At 45.4% G+C, this 22,670-nt stretch overlaps 2 long non-coding RNA genes across 2 annotated transcripts; one reads left to right on the forward strand and one right to left on the reverse strand.

Annotated features, from left to right (window-relative positions):
* Window positions 1-12,027: 12,027 nt before the first annotated feature.
* Window positions 12,028-12,791, forward strand: LOC132465070 (uncharacterized). Its single transcript, XR_009527448.1, has 4 exons — window positions 12,028-12,048; window positions 12,248-12,354; window positions 12,480-12,541; window positions 12,650-12,791. It is a non-coding gene; the product is annotated as an uncharacterized LOC132465070 (long non-coding RNA).
* Window positions 12,351-13,501, reverse strand: LOC132465077 (uncharacterized). Its single transcript, XR_009527450.1, has 2 exons — window positions 13,039-13,501; window positions 12,351-12,920 (listed from the first exon to the last, which is right to left on the reverse strand). It is a non-coding gene; the product is annotated as an uncharacterized LOC132465077 (long non-coding RNA).
* Between the last annotated feature and the right edge of the window lie 9,169 nt (window positions 13,502-22,670).

Below are 22,670 nucleotides of genomic sequence, written 5' to 3' on the forward strand. Positions count from 1 at the left end.
TTGATGTCTCTTTTTTGAGACCGCTCAGTAAAACGGCTTGCCTATCCTCTACCTGTCTCTACCCTATTTCTCTCTACCTTATTTACCGCTATCATTACTGGTTTCTCATTTCTCCGGAAATGCACAAGAAAAACAAACAAACTTGAAAAAACCCGACCCTTTGAAAAAACCTGACACTTTGAAAAAAAAAACAGAAACTTGAAAAAAAAACAAATCTTTCTTTTTGAAATAGAAAGTACCATCTCGCTACAAACTGGTTTGTTTTGAGAAATCTCCTTCTGTACCTATTGTCACTCGCTTTTTTCACGCTCCCTGTAGTTCACGCTGAAGAGATGCCAAAGAAAAGCAAAAGATCCCAAGCGGCTAAAGTAAGGTGGAGTAAGTCTGGTGAGTTTCCGCTCAAAACACAAGCTGAACATGTGCAGAATTGTGATCCTGACAGCAACAGAGAAGTACATTTTCCTGACCATTCTCATGCTAATGTGACATGTGTGTTAGCATCCTACAGTCAGAGCCATCATAGATATATTGATTCAAAAAACAGTCAGTGCACCTGTAACTCTGTGACATTTCTAGCTTTCCTGCACGAGTTACATCACCTGCAAAGCGCAGATTTTGGATCGCGGCCATGCAATGTATGCCCTTACACTGGGACAGTTATGTGTCGATGGAACAATGGTGCATGGACACTTGAATATACAGGAACTCCCTGAGATTGTTTTTGGCCAAAGACAGCAGCATGTGCTGACAAAGTGTAACTCAATGTATGGAACGTTTGTATCTTCTCCTGAAGTAGGCGAATACCTCAACCTTGCAGCGAGACTTCAGTGCTTGACCTCTGACGTGAACTCCGCTCTGCTGGTAATGACCTCTCAGTGCATCGCTGTTTTCCGAGACCGGCATGGAAGGTATGGCTATTTTGACCCACACACTCGACGACCTGATGGACTTCCCTCTGGCCCAGATGTCCCCGGCACAGCTGTCATGTTTCACGCATTTAAATGACCTGGTAAAAAAGTTGATTGCAAGCTTTACTATGTTAGGCTCCAGCCCTTATGCACCATATGAGCTCGTTCCTGTGCTTTTTAACAGTGAGGACGAATTCTCTGTAGATGGAGTTTTGGCAAATGTAGACTCTAATGCAGATACTGCTGAGTGCACTCCCTGTGATGACATATCAGACGCAATTGAACTCATGCTCGTTTGTAGCGGTGAAGTTACGGTGAAATGCGATACATCTGACAAACCCCAACAGATGCCAAATCTATCAAAATATTCAAAAGAACAAAGGGTAAGGTTGGAAAAAAGACTTAAGGCTTTGGAGGTGACAAAAGCTATACATAGCAAAAATGTTGAAACTCCAAAACAAAAAAAAAACAGAAAAGAGAGGGAAAGGTATGCTAAAGATAAATATCTTGACAAAAAGAGAAAATCCTGTGAAACCAACTGTTACAGAAAAAAAAAGATGTCCTACATAGCCACTCGCTATCAAAGAGACTTTAACTTCCGGCAGAGACAGAAATTTCACATTACACACCGTTACAGTCAAGACAAAAGCTTTAATCAGAGGCAGAGGTCATACACCAACACCCGCTATCGCTTAAATGCTCATTTCAGGCAAACCCGAAAGTCTTATATTACCAATCGTTATGCAAACGACCCTGCATTCAGATCCAAACAGAAAGAAACAATGAGACGACGCATGGGCGATAAATACAGTAACAACCATTCGTTTGGCATGACTTATGTTGGGCAAAATAACCTGCTGAGCACATCACATGTACATTATAAATATAGCTAACTCCCACCCTAGCTTGAGGAGCACAACACATGGCAGTCACGTTACAATATAGTCAATTTTTAACACATAACACACACATGAGAACATGGTCAGGTGAAGGCCAGAACCAAGGCCCCATCTCTCCTCCCGGCAAATGGTAAACACTCAGACAATGCACCGTTTCATCCTCAGAACGGGAGGGCCACAAGCAGGAGACTCTGTGAGGCTCTCCCCCGTCAGGAAGAACACAAGAAGATACACATGCATACACTAGGGCCTGGGAGGCAAGGTCAACCAAAGACACACAGAACCATACACATCTCAAACGCACACACCTCATCGAGAGGAGGATACAGCATAAGAGTGTATCACACAGGAACTCATCCCCTTCTTCTGCAGCAGACCTTCCACGGAGGCGAAGCTCTGGACGAACCATCAGCGCTGATTAGGGACTTAGACATATTCGATTTCTCACGCTTTATGACTCTGTATAACCGTTGCCACTTTACTTAATAAATCCAAGGTCCTCGTGCCGATAGACTTTATTACCTCTCCGTCTCATTTCATCTGGTCCAGTAACTAGACAGACCGTTTTTCCCAACACTTACAACATGTATTGTGCAATGAAAATAAGACAAAAGTACAGAAACGTAATCAGAAGACCCAACCAAATGGATGACAGTCGGCCGAACCAAATGGATAACAATGTGATCACGGATGCTATTGAGGTTTTTCGATCCAACATCAAAAATGGGCCGACCTTTGCATGTACAGTTTGCCACCGTGCGTTGTTTGCAAATCAAGTGCGATACTGCGATAGGTCAAAGTATACTCAGAACACAGATGTTGTTGAAACCTGCCTTACAGGGAAGTTTGTTCACGTTTGTAATGATTCATGTGAAAATCCACAGCAGTGCAATGTACCAAATGAGAGAAAGAGAGAGTGGATCTGTCACTGTTGTCACGAACATCTTAAAAATGGCCGCATGCCACAACTCGCCATCGCAAATAATTTACAGCTCGCAGATATTCCACCTGAACTGTGTGACTTAAACATATTGGAGAGACATCTCATTAGCAAATACATCACGTTTGCCAAAATAATCCCGCTTCCCAAAGGTCAACAACGAGCCATTCATGGCAATGTAATATGTGTCCCATCAGAAGTGCAGGAAACTGTCAATGCCTTGCCCAGACTTAGAAGTGAATCTCAAGTCTTGAGAGTGAAGCTAAAGAGACGTTTGTGTTATAAAGGTCATCAGCTATTCCAAACTGTAACCTGGACTAAACTAGTGAGGGCTTTGCTTAAGCTTAAAGAGGTCCATCCACAGTACAACGACATAACCATCAGAGATGAGGCTGAATTATGCGATCCAACTCTAGATGAGGACGAAGAGACTGAAAACATAGATGACACGGATTTTAATGCTGAAGATATGATGGAAATTGACAGCTTTGAGAACGGTGCACTTTGCGAGGCAGAACCTGAAAACAATGAACAGGCTATTGATTCAATTTAATTAAGTCAGCAGTCAAACAGCAATCAACAGGAGGGTGATGAACCTAATGGCGGCATTGCTCTCGAGTCATGTCTGCAGCCAACTGACATTTCAGAGGAAATTTTGAGCTTTAGCGAAGGAATATATTCGGTTGCGCCCGCTGAAGGAAACAAACCAGTAAGCTTTTTCAAAACTCCTAACCTTGAGGCGATGGCTTTCCCCGTTCAGTTTCCGACGAGCAAAAACACAATCGATGAAGAGCGTCCAAAGAAATTAACTCCAGTTAGTGCAGTTATTTCAAAAGTAGACTGCTGCATCGACGACCGTTTTGCAAGAGATACAAACTATTTGTTCTTTGCACAGTTTGTACAAGAAATATATCAGGCCACCTCCAGCATGTCAATACAATTGCGCAAAGGAAAACCGTATACCCGCGACGGTCGCAAAATAAACAATGCAATGTTGCAAGACGAACACGAGGTTGAAAAACTGGTACGTAACAAAGACGCAATTCGATTCATGAAAGTTTTGCGAGGCAGCCCCGCCTACTGGCAACAAACTACCAAAGACTTGTTTGCGATGATAGGGCAATGTGGAACACCGACTTTCTTCTGTACATTTTCTGCAGCCGAAATGCGCTGGAAAGAAATAATTACCGCTATTAAAACTCAACAAGGCAACAAGTGAATTTCGATGAGCTCGACTGGTCGTCCAAATGCGATATTTTGCGAAGTAATCCTGTGACAACGATACGCATGTTTGACAAACGCGTTGAAGCGCTGTTCAGAGATTTGATCATGTCACCTGCACAACCCATTGGCAAAGTCGTTGATTACTTTTACCGTTTAGAATTTCAGCACAGAGGTTCCCCTCACATACATTGTCTAATTTGGATAGAAGGAGCGCCAGTGTTTGAGGAAGACTCGGATAAGACGGTTTGCGATTTCATTTCCAAATACATCACTGCCGAGATGCCTGATCCAAACACGCAACCTGAACTTCACAAAAAAGTTAGCGGGGTTCAAATGCACAGCAAGAAACACTCAAAGACGTGTATTAAATATCTCGGGGCCAACTGCCGTTTTGGATTTCCGAAATTACCTTCCCCCGAGACGATGATAGTAAGATCTGAAGAATGCGACGGTGAAAATGAAAGAACGTCGGTGGCGATAAGAAAGCTCACAGCACTAAACCGGTTGCTTAACAATCCCGAGAGCGAATCTCTGAGTTTAGAGCAGATATTGTCCTTGTGCGATCTTACAGTTGACCAATACCAGGATTGTCTCTGTGTTAATGCAAAAAAAAGTGAGGTGGTACTAAAGCGTGATCCCAAAGAAGCTTACGTAAACGGCTATAATCCAACACTGCTCTTAGCGTGGGACGCAAACATGGATATACAGTATATTCTAAACCCGTACTCTTGCATTGCCTATATCTGCAGCTACATCAGCAAGGCCGAGCACGGTTTAAGCGAATACCTTAAGACAATGATTGAGAACTCAAATCATGAAAATCTCAATGAAAGTGACGAGATGAAACAAGTGATGCAGGCGTACTCCAAAAAAAGAGAGGTCAGTGCTCAAGAGTGCGTCGCTCGTGCATGTAGTCTAAACATGAAACGGTGTTCCCGCAGCGTGATATTTGTACAGACCGATGACAACTCGCTGAAAATGAGTTATCCCATGCCGCACCTAGAGAACAAAACACCAGACTCGGTTAATGTGTGGATGACCGGCTTACCGGACAAGTACAAATCGAGACCAGAATCGCCAGAGTTTGAGTCAATGTGTTTGGCTGATTTCGCTGCCACTTGTAGAATTGTCTATGGCAAACAGGCCCAAGGTGCAAAAGCTATTCCCCTGCTCAATGAAATGGGATTCGTTCAGAAGAGAACAAAGGATAAGCCCGCTGTCATCAAGTATTACCATGTCTCACAGGAAAAGAAACCTGAGCAATTTCACGGCACATTGCTAAAGCTTTACCTGCCTTATCGCTCAGAGACACAGCTCAAGTCCATAAACTTCCCCACTTACAAGTCCTTTCATGACCATGCAGGCGTTCAGCTACCTGGTTCAGAGTACGCCGAGCTAGTGTCTGACATTGTGAAACGAAACCGAGAGAAATATGAGAAACACAGGGAAGACATCGAAAGTGCCATCGCAGAGTACGAACAGAATGGTTGCATAAGAAACGAATGGTGTAATCTGGCTCCTATATGTGAACTGCAAAGGTTAGAGTGCATTGAAGAACTTGACGCGAGACCAGCCGATGAGGATAACGTCCAAGAGAATGTGCCAGACTATAACCTTAGGTCAGAAAATAGACCAGAAGCTGCCATCATGAGTGAAGCCCCTGAGATGGATCCGACAGTGTTGAAACAAATGTATCGAAGCTTAAACCAAAAGCAGGCGTCTGTTTTCTATGCCATCAGAGACTGGTGCATAAAGCGTGTCTGTGGTTCAAATGAAGAACGGTTCTTCTATTATATCAATGGCGGTGCTGGAACAGGCAAGTCCCACCTCATCAAATGCATCCACGCAGAAGGATCCAAAATATTGTCTCGACTTCCCCGTAACGCAGAAGAAGCAGACATTTCCAAACCTTCCGTACTCCTCACGGCTTTCACTGGTACTGCGGCGTTCAACATATCCGGCGTGACATTGCATAGTCTCTTCAAGCTACCGAGAAATTTAAAGCCTCCTTTCCAAGGCCTTGGCAATAAACTAGACGAAGTCAGGGCAGATCTTTCAAATGCTGAGATACTAGTCATTGATGAAGTATCTATGGTCTCAAAGTATCTGTTTGCCTACGTAGACATGCGATTGAAACAAATTAAGGGAAATCAAAGACCTTTTGGTGGAATGTCAGTTCTCGCTGTCGGAGATTTTTATCAACTTCCCCCGGTCAGACAGTCGAAACCGCTGTGCGTGTACGATCCCACTCGAATCGACCTCTGGCGTGACCAATTTCAGATAATCACATTGACGGAGATCATGCGCCAGAAAGACGATGTCGCTTTTGCCGAGACGCTAAACCGCATCCGCGTCAAAGAGAAAGATGATGTATTGTCAGGACAGGACAAAGCTTTGCTCTCACAGGCTGTCACGGTCCCAGCACTCTGTCCAAAAGACATACTGCATATTTTTGCCACAAACAAACAGGTTGATGCCCATAATTCAACAACGCTAGCGCTGTTTCACTCGGACATCATAAAGATAGATGCCCACGACTATAAGAAAGATCCCAAAACTGGAAGAATGGCAAAACAAGCTACACCTTTTCACGGGAACAACCGAGAGCTCGCTGACTCATTGAAACTTGCCATTGGTGCGTCATGCTTACCAGAAACGTCAATGTTCAGTCTGGTCTGTGCAACGGAACTTTTGCGTGTATTGCGGAAATAGTGATCAGTGATGACGGTCCACATGTCAGTAAACTCGGTCTAGAACTGGATGTGTCGAGAAATCCCAACAATGTAAGTGCAGCTGACAATATCGTGTACATTAAGAGAGACGAAGAGAATCTGAAGCAAAGGGGAGTGGTTCGCAGACAGTTTCCTCTAAAACTTGCGTTTGCGTGTACAATACACAAGGTTCAAGGTATGACCAAATCCTCAGCAGCAGTATCGCTAAAACACATCTTTGAACCCGGCATGGCCTATGTGGCTCTCAGCAGAGTAACTTCCCTCAGTGGACTACATATTCTCGATTTGGATGAGAAAAAAATATATGCCAATCCAGAAGTTCACACAGGTCTTGCGACCATGACAGAAGCTTCACTTCAGCACATTATGCCTCTATTTCATATCTCGGCGACATTAAACCGACAGGACGTTCTCACCGTCATCCATCATAACACCGAAGGACTACCGGCTCACGTCGCTGACATCAAAAGTCATCATGAACTTTGTCTCGCAGAAACTCACCTGCAAGGATCTTTTGTTTCCGAAAGTATCCACTTGGAAGGTTACACATTGTTTCACCGTAATAGGAATGTCTCTTACACAAACTGCCCTCACATTTCAAACAAAAATGGTGGCGGAGTGAGAAGGGTCCAGCTGCAGGCTTGGGCGTTCCCGTCATGACACAAAAACGCCCATCGGGCGTTTCCGTCATGACACAAAAACGCCCATCAGGCGTTCCTGTAGCGTTTCAATCAATCAAGAAGAACTGAGGGAGTTTCGCAAGGTATGCCCCTTCCTTTTTTGGCGGTTTTACCTCGTAGTAACTTTCCAGAAAAACGAAAGGGTTATGATGAGAGATTATGTCAGTAAGTATGATATTGTTTATTTGACAACATTGGCTGTGAAGTATTCTCATTTAAATCACTGATTTAGCTGTGGTATCGTTGTATCCGAATTCGAATCCGATATAAATACTCGTGACAAGCATGGTTCGGTAGCAGCGAATGCTGTGTTATCGTCCATAAACGTTGCATATACTATTCAGAAATCAGCAACGTTTAAGACGGTTTGTAGGTAGAGGGTAAAGTTTGCAGCGAAGGCTTTGCCGATTATTTTACTGTGAGGTTAACATTACCAAAGTACATTGTTAAGTTGGATGTTAAGGTGTCAGCTGGCATGGTAAGAGGCATGAAATCGCGGCCACTCTGCTTCGTTGTGGTGACACACGCATCGGATTAAACTGTGCATGTAAACGTACTAGTACGTCTAAACTAACTTGTATGTTTACATGCATGGCATATCAGAGAATTCTGTCCGTTTGGTCGCGGCGCAACGAATGAATAAAGATCGTTAGCGCTCTGAAAAACAGATGACAGATGTGCCCTTAGTTACTACTTTATTACCTCATTGATGACCAACGTTTAGGAAAACATGTACTTTTAATTCACCCTTGGGTGAAACCGAAGCGTAGTGTGTACTGAATGCGTGTTGATGACGATGCATATGAATTGCAACTTACACGTCTTCCAAACCTTTTCAGTACCCTGGCACATGCTTTGTCCAATGGACCATGGAAGGGACTTTACTTGGCTGACGAGGTAAAACGTGTGGCTGGCGCACGATTCATTGCATCTCGTAGAGTAGCATTCACTGGTAGACAGGCAGGCCTCTAGATTGTTTATTATGATTTAATGAAGTGTTCCTATGTGACGCTGATGGGCCCTGGTTGCTGCTAAATGCTTGTTGAAAGTGCATTGTGCACTTTTTGTATGGAGCTACAAAATGAGGGTGGATATCACTTTATAGTTTATAAGCATTATATACTAATAAGAATCATTGACAAATCACATTCCCCTTTTACCACCACAGGACGCACCTCACCAGTATCAGAGCAACAGCTGTTGGGTGTTTATGCTGATGGTGAGATGCATTATTTTCAGAAATGATGACTGTAAAACAGCTAACTCATTTGTACGTTAATTTCAGTACGCAATGTATTCTACCCTCAAAAGCAATATGATTTCAGTGAAGTGAGTTCTTTCAAATCTCAATCAGATGTGTAGCATGAAATATAAGGCTTTTAATAATTTAGTCATCCTTACTGGAGGCTACAATTAACATGCATCATAGGTCATACACATTACTTTGTCTTCAGGTACTGCACTTACGGGAGGAGATGGCTACATCTTCACAATAATTTACACTGCCATGGTACACTGCTAAACAGTACTGTAACATGGATTTGTATTAGGCTATGAAGTCATTTAAAGCATAACTTTACTTTTCAGGGGACATGCTCTCTATCAGGAGGTGGTGGTTGGACAGCTGTTGGAGACCTTTATGCTTGAAAGGTTTATATACTGTGTCCATGTTGCTATTTACTTATTTTTGGTGCTCACGAAGATCGTAGCCAATACACTTGTCTCTCTGTCTCTAGCCCTGCGGAACTAGCTGGCTCCTTCTCACCCTCTCCATCTCCCCATCTCAGTCACACCTTCCAATCACTAAGCAGTGAAAGGTATTACATACTATGTCCATACTTTTCTATTTACGTATATTCTCTCTTGCTCTTTCTCAGACTTTTGATCGATCAGTGACTGCCTTTTTGTTTAATGGTGTGGGTAGTGTTGGTCTGGGCTTGTGTGATTGAATTGAAGGTTGATTATAATCCCTGTTTCTCTCCCTCTCTCTCGCTCTCCTTCACTCTTTTTCGGCTCTCTCGCTGGCACACCAAGCTCACCCTCTCCATCTCCCCATCTCAGCCACACGCTCCAATCTGGCACAACAGAGGACAGGCCATTCTTACCACCCGAAGTCCTTCAGCAAATTGTACAAGAGACGCTGAGACTGGACATGGCGATGCTTGGCGTGTTCAACAGGGTTTTGTTACGTATTTTAAGAATCTAAGCTACCCACACATAGACCCAATGATGCAGGACCAAACATATTAGCCGTAAATACCATACATAGCCACAAGGGGAGCAAGACCTTATTGGAGGCTGCTCCAGCCACAGATAGCAGCGCTTTTATATATACGAAGAAGCCGAAGCCAGTACGGCACCCCGGCCACGCCCACTAGGCCACGCCCACTTAACGGTCTCTTACCTGTGCACCCAGTGTGAAGAGACCAGAGATTTGCAGCGACACCCGCGAAGGGTCACGGGCCTCTGCCCGTGGCCCATAGTAGCCAGAGTTATTATCTCTCACACGTGTTCCACTCTTTAGCTACAATTCCCTCCGTATAGCTTCACTTACCATGCCGAAACATGCCGACGACTTTATAATAAATGAAGTGAGTTTAAAGCAACCCGGGATTGGACAACTTTCTTCGAGAATATGCAACAGTTTCAAACACATTCCGAGAACTAATCAAGCCTCTCCATCCTTCCATATACAGTATATAAATGACAGTTTGGCAGGGGACATTAAGCTTAATAAAGACAATCTCATATACATAACGGTTAGAAAGATTTACAACAATGCAGGCTGTGGCAGTGGCCTTGCGCTACGCCTCAAAGGCTTCTCAAAAAAGAAGAATTGGCCAAGCGCACCCCTGGTACTGAGGAACGTTGCATATGGCAGGTTTGTCATAAAAGATGTCTGCCTAGCATAATGTTATTTTATTACTCCTTTTTTGTTTTATTTGGGACGTCTTTTTTTGCAATCCTTTCCATTTGTAAATGTACATACTACTGTAGTAAATGTATCTGCCCAGAAATGCTGGTATTTTATTACTCCTTTCTTTTTTGTTTTTGTGACAAATGCTATACGATGTATAACATACATTTGTGCCTACGATGTATGTTGTAAGGTTAATTGTTACAGAGCAATTACTGTATTTTGTCTTTATTGAAAACATTCAGTGGGAAAAGTAAGTGAACACTTGGGAGTCAAATGGCCTACTGTTTGAGCCTTCATAGTGTCTGGTAACTGGATTTGAACTGCATAATGTCCCAAGTGTTATTTTAATCTATTCATTATTTAATTTGGGCATATTCTTAAACAACTATATCAAACATCGCACTTATACCTAATACGGTAATACCCTACCTATACTAACCCAGAAGATAATGAACTTGAGATCATGGAGCCTCCCTGTAATGATCGTGTTGCATCAAGTTTGATGCAAAGTGTGGGCCGAGATCCGACACATAAATGTAAGCTAACATTCTGTAGGCCTAGCTGGCTAACGTACCCGTATTACGAGATCGAAGAAGAAGGGGGCGCTAACGTCAGTTCTATGCTGCCCATACTACTAGATCGACGAAGAAGAACGGGGCGTTCCAGCCTGCGTAAACGAGAACGCCCACCACACGAGAACGCCGGGGGGGCGTTTTAGTCTGCGTGAACGAGAACGCCCACGACACGGGAACGCCCATTTGTGTCTGCAGTCGGATGATATTGGGCGGAGTTACTATTTATGTGAGAAACCACATCCGAGTCAGTGAAAAACGCTACATACAGAACGCTACAGATATCGAGTTTACCGTCATTAAACTTGAAGCCCCGTTTATTGCGCTGATTGCTGCCGTCTACTGGCCTCCGAGCTACAGTGTGCACTTATTTCTAAAAAACTTGCAAAGCCTTTTAGATTCACTTGAAGTCATGGATCATCACCCAATCATAGTGTGCGGAGACTTCAATGAAAATCTGTTGTCCGGTGCAAACAAGCCGATTTATGAACTGTTTCGTACTAAAGGTTACGCGCAACTTATCACCGCTGCTACCACGGATAAAAATACACTGTTGGACAGCATTTACATCTCCCGACCGCAGCGATGTCTCCATTCTGGTGTCCAACAATCGTATTACAGCTACCACAATCCTGTTTACTGTACACTAACATCAGAAAATGTATAAATATCAATTAAGTGTCAAACAACAAAGCATTGTGAAATGCATTGATCGTTGCAAATTGAGTTCATGAGATAAAACAGATTAAAGTTAAAGTTAGCAGTTATTCATTTTTTCTCAAAATATCACTCAAACAAAAATATCACTCAAACAAAAATATCACTCAAACCAAACATACGAAAAATACTGAAATGAGTTAATGGGTGGGATTGTCCTGTCAGCCAAGCTGCAACATCTGCTTGGCTGAGGGAGGGAGGGATGGAGGGACAATCTCACCTAAAACAGTCCAAAAAAATTTCTAACAAATGTAAAAATGGTTTAAAATAAATATTATATTGTTCTGGGCGGCAAAGTTAAAATGATCCACACATAGCAAACTAAAGGAAGTTGAGCTTTTAATATGATCCCTTTTAATATCAGCCTTGATATCACATAAAATAGAATTTTACACGTCCCAGATTCTTACAGGGCTTCAGGAAACGCAGGAAAGTACAAGCCTGACAGACAGAGAAGTCAGAGAGGGACCAATCAGTGGTCATCATTGTCCTTTACAGTTCTCTGCAATGGTGACATCACATGTATGTCACTATGTAATTCGAATATAAATGTTGCATGACTCTTATAATGTCTGTAATGGTTTGATTGTTATCGGTTTTCCTCATATATCCATTGTAAGATGAATAAAACATGCACATTTGGATGTGATTTCAGGCTATGGGAGGGGTTGAAGATGGACCTGGAATGGATGGGCCTAGTGACACTGCGAGGCCGAGTGCAGAAGCGACATTCAATCATTTTGAGATGGAACCGAGCATTTTGTAAGTACAATTTATAAATTTAATTGCATGCACACCTTAAACAGTTGATGGAACTTATAATGTGAAAACCATGTATGTGACTAATTGCTGCTGCTCTTTTCTCACTTGGCCTGTGTCGGGTTGAGGGTCTGCATGGAGAGTTCAACTGAAGCGACTCAGTAGCAGCTCTACTCTGCGACTCATATCTGTAAGTAGAGTTTATTCTTAACGTTTGGACTCGTGTCTTCTGTTGGTGATTAAATGCACAGTTGGTTCATGTTGTTTTATCGTAACATTTTCCTTTTTATCTTAACAGCAGTCTACTTTGAAAGAGTCTACTTCTTCTGCAAATGGAGAGTTCAACACAACAAAGACACGACTGTTGCTGTCAGTCATCCAGCTGGAGACAGGACTCACTTCCAAAGCAAAGAAAGGAATTTCTGCAGAACTCCCGATGCAAACCCCAAAGACAGCTAACCCCTTCTTCAGGACCAAGAGCAGGTTAACTCCAGGCAGTCACTGCCCTTTGTCACCTGGCTATTCACTGGCGAGTCACTCATGAACCAGAGACTCCCAAAACCCTCCCACTAACCACACACACACACACACACACACACACACACACACACACACACACACACACACACACACACACACACACACACACACACACACACACACACACACACACACACACACACACACACACACACACACACACACACACGTCGCATGCTCAGCCGTCCTGGTAGGGGATCTCTCTTTGACTTGGCCTACCTAAAGGTTTCTCCTTTTTCCCCTAATAAGGGTTTTAAAGAGTTTTTCCTTTAATGCTTGGAGAGTCTAAGGCTGATGATAGACACACAAATGTGTGATAGTCTGATGGGACCCAAAGTTGAGCTTTGTTTTCATGTTAGTTTTATGCTTTGATATTTTCATGTAATAAAATGTAAATGAAGTGACTAAAAAATTTATCATGTCTGATTAACCAAGAGGTACGTGGGCATTACAAATGGTTTGACTCAAAGGTTTACATGGTGGAGCATGTCGTAGCAACTCAAGTAATCAACTGAGTGTGAGGGAGCTATTTCTGTAGGTCCAAGCTTATTGCAACCTCACATCTTGTGCGCATTATTCAACATTTCCAAACTTTTCAAAGTCTTCATATTCATTTCATTCATTTCATTCATTGGTGATGGCGCCTCGTATGGCTGCTTCGGTGTGTTGGTGCACACTTCTGTGTTTGTTTTTAGTCTTTAATAGTGTATAATTTAGTTTATTGCGAATCAAACCGGATTATTTTGTTTTATTGTCTTATTGTCACAAACTGTTAGTTTTAATTCTGTTTATTACGGATCAACTCGGACTTTTTTAGGTTTTTCCATTTTTGTTATTGTGTTGCTATGGCGATGTCACGGATAATTTTTACGAGAGATGAGATCCTTAACATCAGGGACTCAACACCATCGGATTTATGTCCCAACTTTCTCGCCTCTCCCGTGGACTTACAAGACCTACTTATCCAAGGCCCTGGTCTCACAGTGAGACGGAGAAAGAGAGGAAAGCGCGCAGGAGCCCTGGTGCGATTTAGGAAGAGAGGAATGCGGTCGCCTTTACCGAGTATAATCCTCTCCAACGTCCGCTCACTCTGCAACAAAATTGATGAACTACGTCTTCTCATCAGGACTAATAGGGACTTTTCTCTCTCTTCTGTCATGTGTTTTACGGAATCCTGGCTGACTGAATCTACACCGGACTCTGCAGCACAGCTGACCGGCTTTCAGCTGTTACGTGCAGACCGCGATCCAACTCTTTCTTGCCGCTTGAATAGTTTTTTCCCCACGGCAGTTGGGCTCACAAACAAGCCCCCTGCATCACAATGACTCTGGGTTTACGTACTCAAACTAACTTGCCCTTCTATGCCCAATTATTTATTATTATTTATTATTATCTTAAAAAACATTTGTCCTTTGTTCTTGTTTATGCTTTTTTTGTTGTTATGTTATGTCTCATGTCTTATGCACCAACCACACCAAGTCAATTTCCTGTATGTGTGAATATACTTGGCCATTAAAATAATTCTGATTCTGATTCTGATTCTGATTTGTTAATTCAATTTAGCTTCAGTTCTTCTAAATTCAGAATCATTCAATTGTTCAGTCCCATTCATTCGTAATTATTATAATTCCTAGATTCAGTGTCTTCATTCTACAGACTTCATTCTACCTTCAAAATGTTCAACAGATTTCCTAGATTCAGGGTATTGATTCAACCTTCAACTTCAGCAGTAGAGCGGAGCATTTCAGCGTCAGCAGACTTTAGCAGTATTACTTCAGAACCCTTCAACTCATTCATAATTCATTCTACAGACTTCAATCTACATTCAAAAGGTTCAGCAGATTTCCTGGATTCAGTGTATTGATTCAACATTCAGCTTCAGATTTGTTAATTCAATTTAGCTTCAGTTCTTCTAAATTCAGAATCATTCAATTGTTCAGTCCCATTCATTCGTAATTATTATATTTCCTAGATTCAGTGTCTTCATTCTACAGACTTCATTCTACCTTCAAAATGTTCATCAGATTTCCTAGATTCAGTGTCTTCATTCTACAGACTTCATTCTACCTTCAAAATGTTCATCAGATTTCCTAGATTCAGCGTCTTCATTCTACAGGCTTCATTCTACCTTCAAAATGTTCAGCAGATTTCCTAGATTCAGGGTATTGATTCAACATTCACACCGCAACCACGGTGGAATAATAATAAAGTGTTTTCTCTTGAAGAAAGTAGTCCAATCCTTGGTCGCTTTTAACTCACTTTATTTGTTAAAGTAGGCATATTTCGACATGGTAACTGTTGCAATTTTTCTTGAAGAAAGTAGTCCAATCCTTGGTCGCTTTTAACTCACTTTATTTGTTAAAGTAGGCATATTTCGGTATGGTAACTGTTGCAATTTTTCTTGAAGAAAGTAGTCCAATCCTTGGTCGCTTTTAACTCACTTTATTTGTTAAAGTAGGCTTATTTCGGTGTGGTAACTATGAAGCAAAAGGGAGGGAATTGTATCTAAGGCGTGTTGGAATAATATCGGGCAAAGGCCCATGGCTCTCGGCCGGACTCCTATTGATTCTGGCCACAATCTGAACTCCGTCCTGGTTTCTATCAAGTGAGCCTGGCCTATGTGTAGTGGGCGTGGCCGGTGTGACGTAATGGCTCCGCCATCGTCACCCGTCTAAAGGTGCTGCCATCTGTGGCTGGAGTAGTTATTGCAGCTTATGTGATCGATCCTGCTTCCTAGTGGCTATGTGAGGGTAATGCAGCTTGTGTGTTCGATCCTGCTTCCTAGTGGCTATGTGAGGGTAATGCAGCTTGTGTGTTCGATCCTGCTTCCTAGTGGCTATGTGGGGGCAGCTTATGTGCTTAAAATACGTAACACTATTGGTATTGGGTTTACCCTAGGCGTGAGCCGTAGCACTGAAAAATTTGTAATCCCCACCCATCAACAGCGTGGGCCTCAATCACGTCCGCGGGCCTCATTCACGTCCGCAGTTCGCAGACGTTCCGCTCCCAATAAACAGCTTTTCTTCAGCTATTTAAAGGACAATGAGGCCGACACTTAAAAAGCTGCGCCTATACTCTATGTCGTATAGGCTTCTTTTAAGGCTATCGCTATTGGGTTAAAGGGCGAAGCACGATATAGTCTATGCCTCATTGGTCCCGATCAGTACCAGAAACACAGCTACATACGCGCTAGTATCATGCGTCAGACGTAGCATAACATACTTCATGCGTCTAACGGCACGTCTTCAACGAGCAGCTCTAATGTGTCTGATTAGACACAAGATTTCTCAGCATGAAGATTTGACTCCACCTCACATTGTTTAATATGTGAGGGGAATAGTCCCACAATCACACTCACTCTGACACCTAGAACTGAGTGTGTCATAGAGAGGTGCGACATGTCTCTTAGGTAAAATCTAATAAAAGAGCATGGGGAAGCCCAGGAGGCTGCTGTGCAGATATCCTCCATAGGCATCCATCTTTGCAGAGCGAGAGATGTATTCCTCTGGTCGAGTGAGCTCTGATAGTCTCAGGCGGCTCTGCCCCCGCTGACACATAAGCCTGTGTGATGGCATCACACAGCCAATGCGACAGCCGTTGTTTCGTCAGGGGGAGGCCCTGGGAATGTTCTCTGTAATGCACAAATAATTGTTGAGATTTGCGCAGAGCCTCCGTGCGCTTCACATAACAGACAAGCGCGCTTACAGGGCACAAGAGATGGGCTGTTGCCTCCTCCTCAGATTGATGAGGAGGGAGAGAGAAACCATTGAGTGTTATTACTCTCGATCTGAACGAGCTGGTAATACTCTTACTGTACGTCCACACCAGAAGCGAATTGAGCGACCAAATCGCCGGAAGTCATTCGCTTTCTATGGGCAAGAGCGACCAAAGCGACCAACGCTACCAGCGGCCAAAGTTGAGCGACCAGAGCGTCAAAAATAAGTTGAAAACTTTTTAACTTTATGCAAATGACTATGATTCGCTTCAGCGTCCAAACACTGACAGCCAATCGGAATGTAGACGCTCTTCGCTTGCGTGGATCCCAGGGAACATCGGCAGGCACTTTTGTTCCTACCTACCTTTATTCACTCACTGAACAAAATGTCGGCTGAAGTATTAATCGCGGCTGTAGGTTGATGGGCACCCGATGATGATGATGACATCTAGAACGTTCGTATTTAAGCGGGAATCATTTTAATTTGCTCTCCATGCCACCAATCTAACCAACCAATCGCGTGTAGCATGCTTTAAACAAAAACAAAAAAGTTTTTGAAATCATCACATAAACAAACTAATCGACAAGACGAGGGATAAATGACAAGGGATATATCTCTTGTCTTTTATCCCTCTATTCCCCACTATTCACGGAGCCTGAGGTGAATAATTGTGATTCATAATATCGTCTGGAGGCGCACACAATATGTTATATGATATAGATATTATATGATATTATTTAGATATAGAGCTCCAGGACTGTAACGCAAGTGTTGGACACTTCCTTGTTATTTGGATAACCGTTCTGCTGTTGGTGTGATGGCGCATAACACGTCGGACTCTCGTCTCTGGTATTTCTACAACGAGACTCGTATTGGGGGTTATCTCAGCCAAGGTTGAGAATGAATTGGGGGGAAGGAACTTTGGCTTTGACTCCCTCAAGAACATGAACCACGACAAGGAGGAGAAAGGGATCTTTGCCGGGCAGCGCTTATGCACCTCCGCCTCCGGCGGTGGTCCCTCAGCGGGGCTCAAGCGGGAGACATTCGCCGCCAACAATACCTTTCTCCTCCATGTCGTGGTTCATGTTCTTGAGGGAGTCAAAGCCAAAGTTCCTTTCCCCCAATTCCTTCTCAACCATGGCTTAGATAACCCCCACGACAGTCTCGTTGTGGAAATACAAGGAGCTGAGATTCCTGATGACGTCATGAGCACAGACATTCCAAATCAGCGCGCTTGAGCCTCCGTTTTTTCAAAGGCGAGCAGAACAGCTAGTGCTAGTTTTACACCAAACGCAAGTTTTAGCCACTGGGGGACCATAGGCAGGCTAGGGGAACTCATATTTATGGTAGAAAACCTCCCAAAGTGAGATTTTCATGTCATGGGACCTTTAAAAAATATGTTTCAAATGTTTAAAAAATATTTGTTTTAAAATTATGATCAGAGATGTTTAAAATGTGTAAAATAATTAAGATAGCTTTCAAAACACAGGTCTTTCGAACATTTTTTAATTGGGGGGGGGGGGGGGGCTCAGCTGATTTTTTTTCTCTGAGGGGGGGCTCACTCTCTCACACTTTGAAAACCCCTGATTTAGGTGGTTCGGCCCACACAGGACAGTAGCCTACAAGACCACACAGAACAAGTCTGACTGGACATACACACAATACATCATGATTTGCAGATCAGTGAAACATATTTTAACTACTACAGCACGCAGGGTTTTTTGTTCTCGGTTGTATTTAGCCTACATTTTAGGATTTTTTTTATATTGGGGGGAATCACTGTCCTACTTGTTGTCGAAGCACTTTATCGGACAAGCAAAACCGTCTCGGCAATATGGCCAAGGTGTATGGGAGAGTTCACTATTTGATATGGCTGTCTGTAGGGCCTACTAAACGCATACGGCTCCTTTAAATGCGTCTGCATAATTTAATTGTACGTCATGAGCGACTTGAGAGACCAAAGCGAACAGAAAAATTCGCAGCGAAACTTTGTGGTGGTGGACGTACAGTTAGGTGTAAAAGCCGGGTTCGGGATTAATATGGCCGAACTCCCGTCCCCTTATATTCTAAGACAAGAAGGGGCTACAGAGAGTGCAGACAGGTCGCTCCCTCTCTTAGCTTATGTCAGGGTCAGCAGCAAAGCTGTCTTGGCTTACACAAACTTGAGGGGCACCTGGTCAAGAGGTTCAAATGGGGCTTTAACCAGTGCGCGCAGCACCAGCGTTAAATCCCATTGTGGAGTGAGAGAGCGCGTCACGGGTCCCTCTCTCCTCACACCTTTTAGGAATCACTTCATTAAGGGGTGACTAAAAACAGTTTAATCCAGAAGCCTTCGTGACATGATGAAACAGCAGCCGCGTACGTGTTAACCGTGCTAAAGGCCAGCCCTCTTTCCATCAGTGTCTGGAGGAGAGAGAGCACACACGGCAAATGGCAGGAGATGGGATCACAACCCCTCTCCGTGCATCATTTCTGGAAAGCCGCCCATTTAGCCGAGTAACACGCTCTGGTGGAGTCAGCTCTGGCACCCTGGATGGTCCGTACGACCTCCTGGGAGAGGCCGAGAGCCTCTAGGCGCTCGCGTTCAGCGGCCAGGCCCACAAGCGCTGGCCGATCTCTGGGTAATCTATGATTGCTCCCCCTGCCAGTGAGAGAGCGTCCCGCCGCCAAGGGAGGTCCTTCGGCGGCCCGAGAGCAGACGCTGGAAGCAGGGAAACTACGGTGCACTCGTGCGTTGCGGTGCTATGAGAATCATACACAGCCGCTCCTCTTGGACTCGGTCCAAGACTTGGGGAATCAGGGGGACTGGCGGGAAAGCGTACAGGAGTGTGTTCGGCCACGGTCTGTGAGCGAACGCATCCACCCCGAGTGGGGGATTGTCCTTCGCGCTGTGGGAGCGCGACCTCCGCCTTCCCAAACTCGCTCCATATGTCGGCCCCTCTGTTCAGGACACCGGGGATGTACGCTGCTCTGATGGAGAGCAAGTGCGTGTGCGCCCAGCATAACAGCTGTCTCGCTATGGTGAGCAGCTGTGCCGAGCACACGGCCCCTTAGCGATTTATGTATGCTGCTGTCGCCTTGTTGTCCGTGCAAATCATTACGTGTTGATTCGTCAACAATGGGGCAAAGTGTTGGACCACTTTCAACACAGTGAGGAGCTCCAATGCATTTATATGCACTCGCGAGAGTTCGGGGATCGCCCCAGTGGGTCAAATCGGGGCCCACTGATAGGGGAATGGTCACTTTGCGCCGCCGTTGGCGCACCGGGTCGATGCGCAGGCGAGAAAACCATCTCTGCAGCCGCCTCATTTGAAGCAGCCCCAGCGGCACCACCGTGTGAGCGGCTGACATCATGCCCAGCAGCCTCATGACAGAGAGGGCTGTCACGACGCTGCCCGGGGAACAGCAGCGGACAGCGTCTCCATCCTCTCTTGTGAGAGCCGTGCTCTCATTACAGCTGAATCCAGCTCTACCCCCTAATTCATCACACTCTGTGAGGGGAGGGGGGAGCTCTATTTCCAATTTGTGGCGAAGCCTAAATTCGACAGGTGAATCACCAGCTTTTTTGTTTGAATAGCTGCTTCCTCCTTGGAGCGAGCCATCAAAAGCAGATTGTCCAAGTAGAACAGTACTCTCATTCCTGTTGCGTGAAGCGGCCGGAGAGCCGTCTCCACGCACTTGGAAAACGTTCGTGGGGCTAGAGAATAGCCGAACGGGAGACGGTTGTACTGGTAATGTGAACCTTGGAACGAGAAACGCAGAAATTTCCTGTGTTTGGGGATCACTATGACGTGGAAGTAGCCGTCCTTCAAATCTATTGAGGTGAACCAGTCGCCCGGCTTTACACACTGTAACACTCGTCTGATTGTTAACATGTGAAACGGCCTCTCCGCGATGCATTTGTTGAATAGGGCTAGATCGAGAATCAGTCTCAGCCCTCCTGTTTTCTTGGGTACCAGGAAATAACGGGAATAGAATCCCTGCATTTCCTCCCCCTTCGGGACCGTGGAAATCAATTTTTTCGCTAGAAGCTGCTGGAGCTCCGCCAAAAGTGACAGCTGTTGATCCTTGGATGACAGCGTTGTTTCCACAATCCCGTTGAATCGTGGCGGAACGGAGGTGAACTGCAGGGTGTGACCCTTGCTGATCAGCCTGTCCATCCATTTGGCCAGGGTGCATGCGTTCAGCCATTCTGAGTAATGCTCTGAAAGCGGATGTGCAGCCTCTTGTTTTGATGTGGCTGTCATGGAAACGAGCCACGCTTGAGCCCCTGCCGCCGCTGCAAGGGGAGTCCTCCCATGGGGGGCTCTGCCCGACAGGGCTGGGTGTGTGTGTCATTAGCAGAGGCATGCCCTGCCTGCTCAGCTTGTGACAAGAGTGTAGCTTCCTCTCTCCTGAGCGTTGGGACGCGAGGAGGAATAACACTGTGACTGGGCAGCAGACTGCTGACACTGTGAACGAGCTGCAGTCATTCGTAGACAGAGTGCTCGTTTTAGCGGCCGTCTCGCCACGTGTCATGCCAGGCATGACGTGGTGAGGGGAAAGTAATGTAGGGCTGGCTCGATCAATAATACAAAGTTTATTGACGGCCCGCCCATACGTAGCAGAAGATGTGTGCGAAACAGTTATGGCCGAGCCGGTAGGCTCCGGCGGTAACTGTGTGGGGAAAAAACAGCTGTCTTTAGTAAAGAGGTGTTTATCGCTGTCACACGCTTCTCCCTTGCCCCGTAATAGCCGGCGCTTGTTGGGCGGGACATCGCCCCATGAGCCCGCTGCCCGAGGCCTTTGCTGGCCGCTCGCCGCAGCCTGCGATGGAGGCGGGCGGGGCCGGTAAGCCGGGTGAGGCTGCCTTCGTAAAGGTAATGAATTGCTGGCTCGATCGATAATACAAGGTTTATTGACGGCCTACCTATATGTGGTGGGAGATGCTTAAGAAACAGTTATGGTCGGGCCGGGAGGCTCCGGTGTTAACTGTGTGGGGAAAAAAACAGCCGTCTTTAGTAAAGAGGTGTTTCTCGCTGTCACACGCTTCTCCCTCGCCCCGTAATTGCCTTCGCCGGCGCTTGTGGGGCGGGACATAGCCCCATGAGCCCGCTGCCCTGGGCCTTCGCTTGCCGCTCGCCGAAGCTTTCGCTCGCCGGCTTCACTCCAAAGACAGCACACAGAACGGGATCCAGCGACGGTAGCGCCCTGTAACCCCAGTCTGTCAGACCCTCCGTCTTCGTGACCTGGATAAATGTTTTCACCGGGGCACCGAGCCTCCCGGGCTCCGCCGCAGCCCCACTGAAGTTCGGGCTGATGGCGGAAAACATCGGCCAGATCGGGTCGAGACCGGCGGGGCGTGTCGCGGCCTCGAGCCTCCAGATGCCACGGAGCTGGTCCGGGCGTTGGGGGCCCTGAGGCATGGGCACCGCAAGGCCAAGGTTTGCGGCTGCCCTGGCGATAATGCCCGGTGGCCGTTCGGAGAGGGGAAGCCGGGGGAGACGCCCCCTCCTTGTCGCGGTCGGAGTCGTCTGACTCCGAGCTCACAAGGAGAGAGAGGGCATCGTCGAGCGGGAGACTAAAGGCGTCGGCCCGTTCAGCAATGGCGGCGGCGGCAGTGTTAGCTCCGCGCTGTCTGGGCAGCGCAGCACAATGCCGACACAGACAGGGCGGCGAGAATTAGACCTACGCTCTCTGTCCATGGGGCTGAAACACCGTGTTGAAATGAAGTGAAGCGTTGTCACTTTGCTCTCCAATATTCTTCGTGAACGTGATATGTAGGCCTATGTTGTATTTTGGAGAGAGTGAGAGAGAGCGAGAGAGAGCGAGGTATAAAACTCTTTATATGTAGCAGGCCTCGGCATATTGAACCGTCGGCCTAATGCGCCTCCTTTTTGAAAAGTCGGACAAACAGACCTTCGGACCAATGGGTTCCGTTTTCGGAACATTAAACCGTCGGCATAGTGGCATGTCGATCTAATGGGAAATATTTCGGACCATTGAGACGTCGGAACAATGAGGTGTCGGAATTACGGGCAGGCCCCGGGGGCCCTACGATTTTCAAAACAAAAATATTATGAG

The sequence above is a fragment of the Gadus macrocephalus genome, chromosome 1 (genome assembly GCF_031168955.1).
Source record: "Gadus macrocephalus chromosome 1, ASM3116895v1".
Lineage (NCBI taxonomy): Eukaryota > Metazoa > Chordata > Actinopteri > Gadiformes > Gadidae > Gadus > Gadus macrocephalus.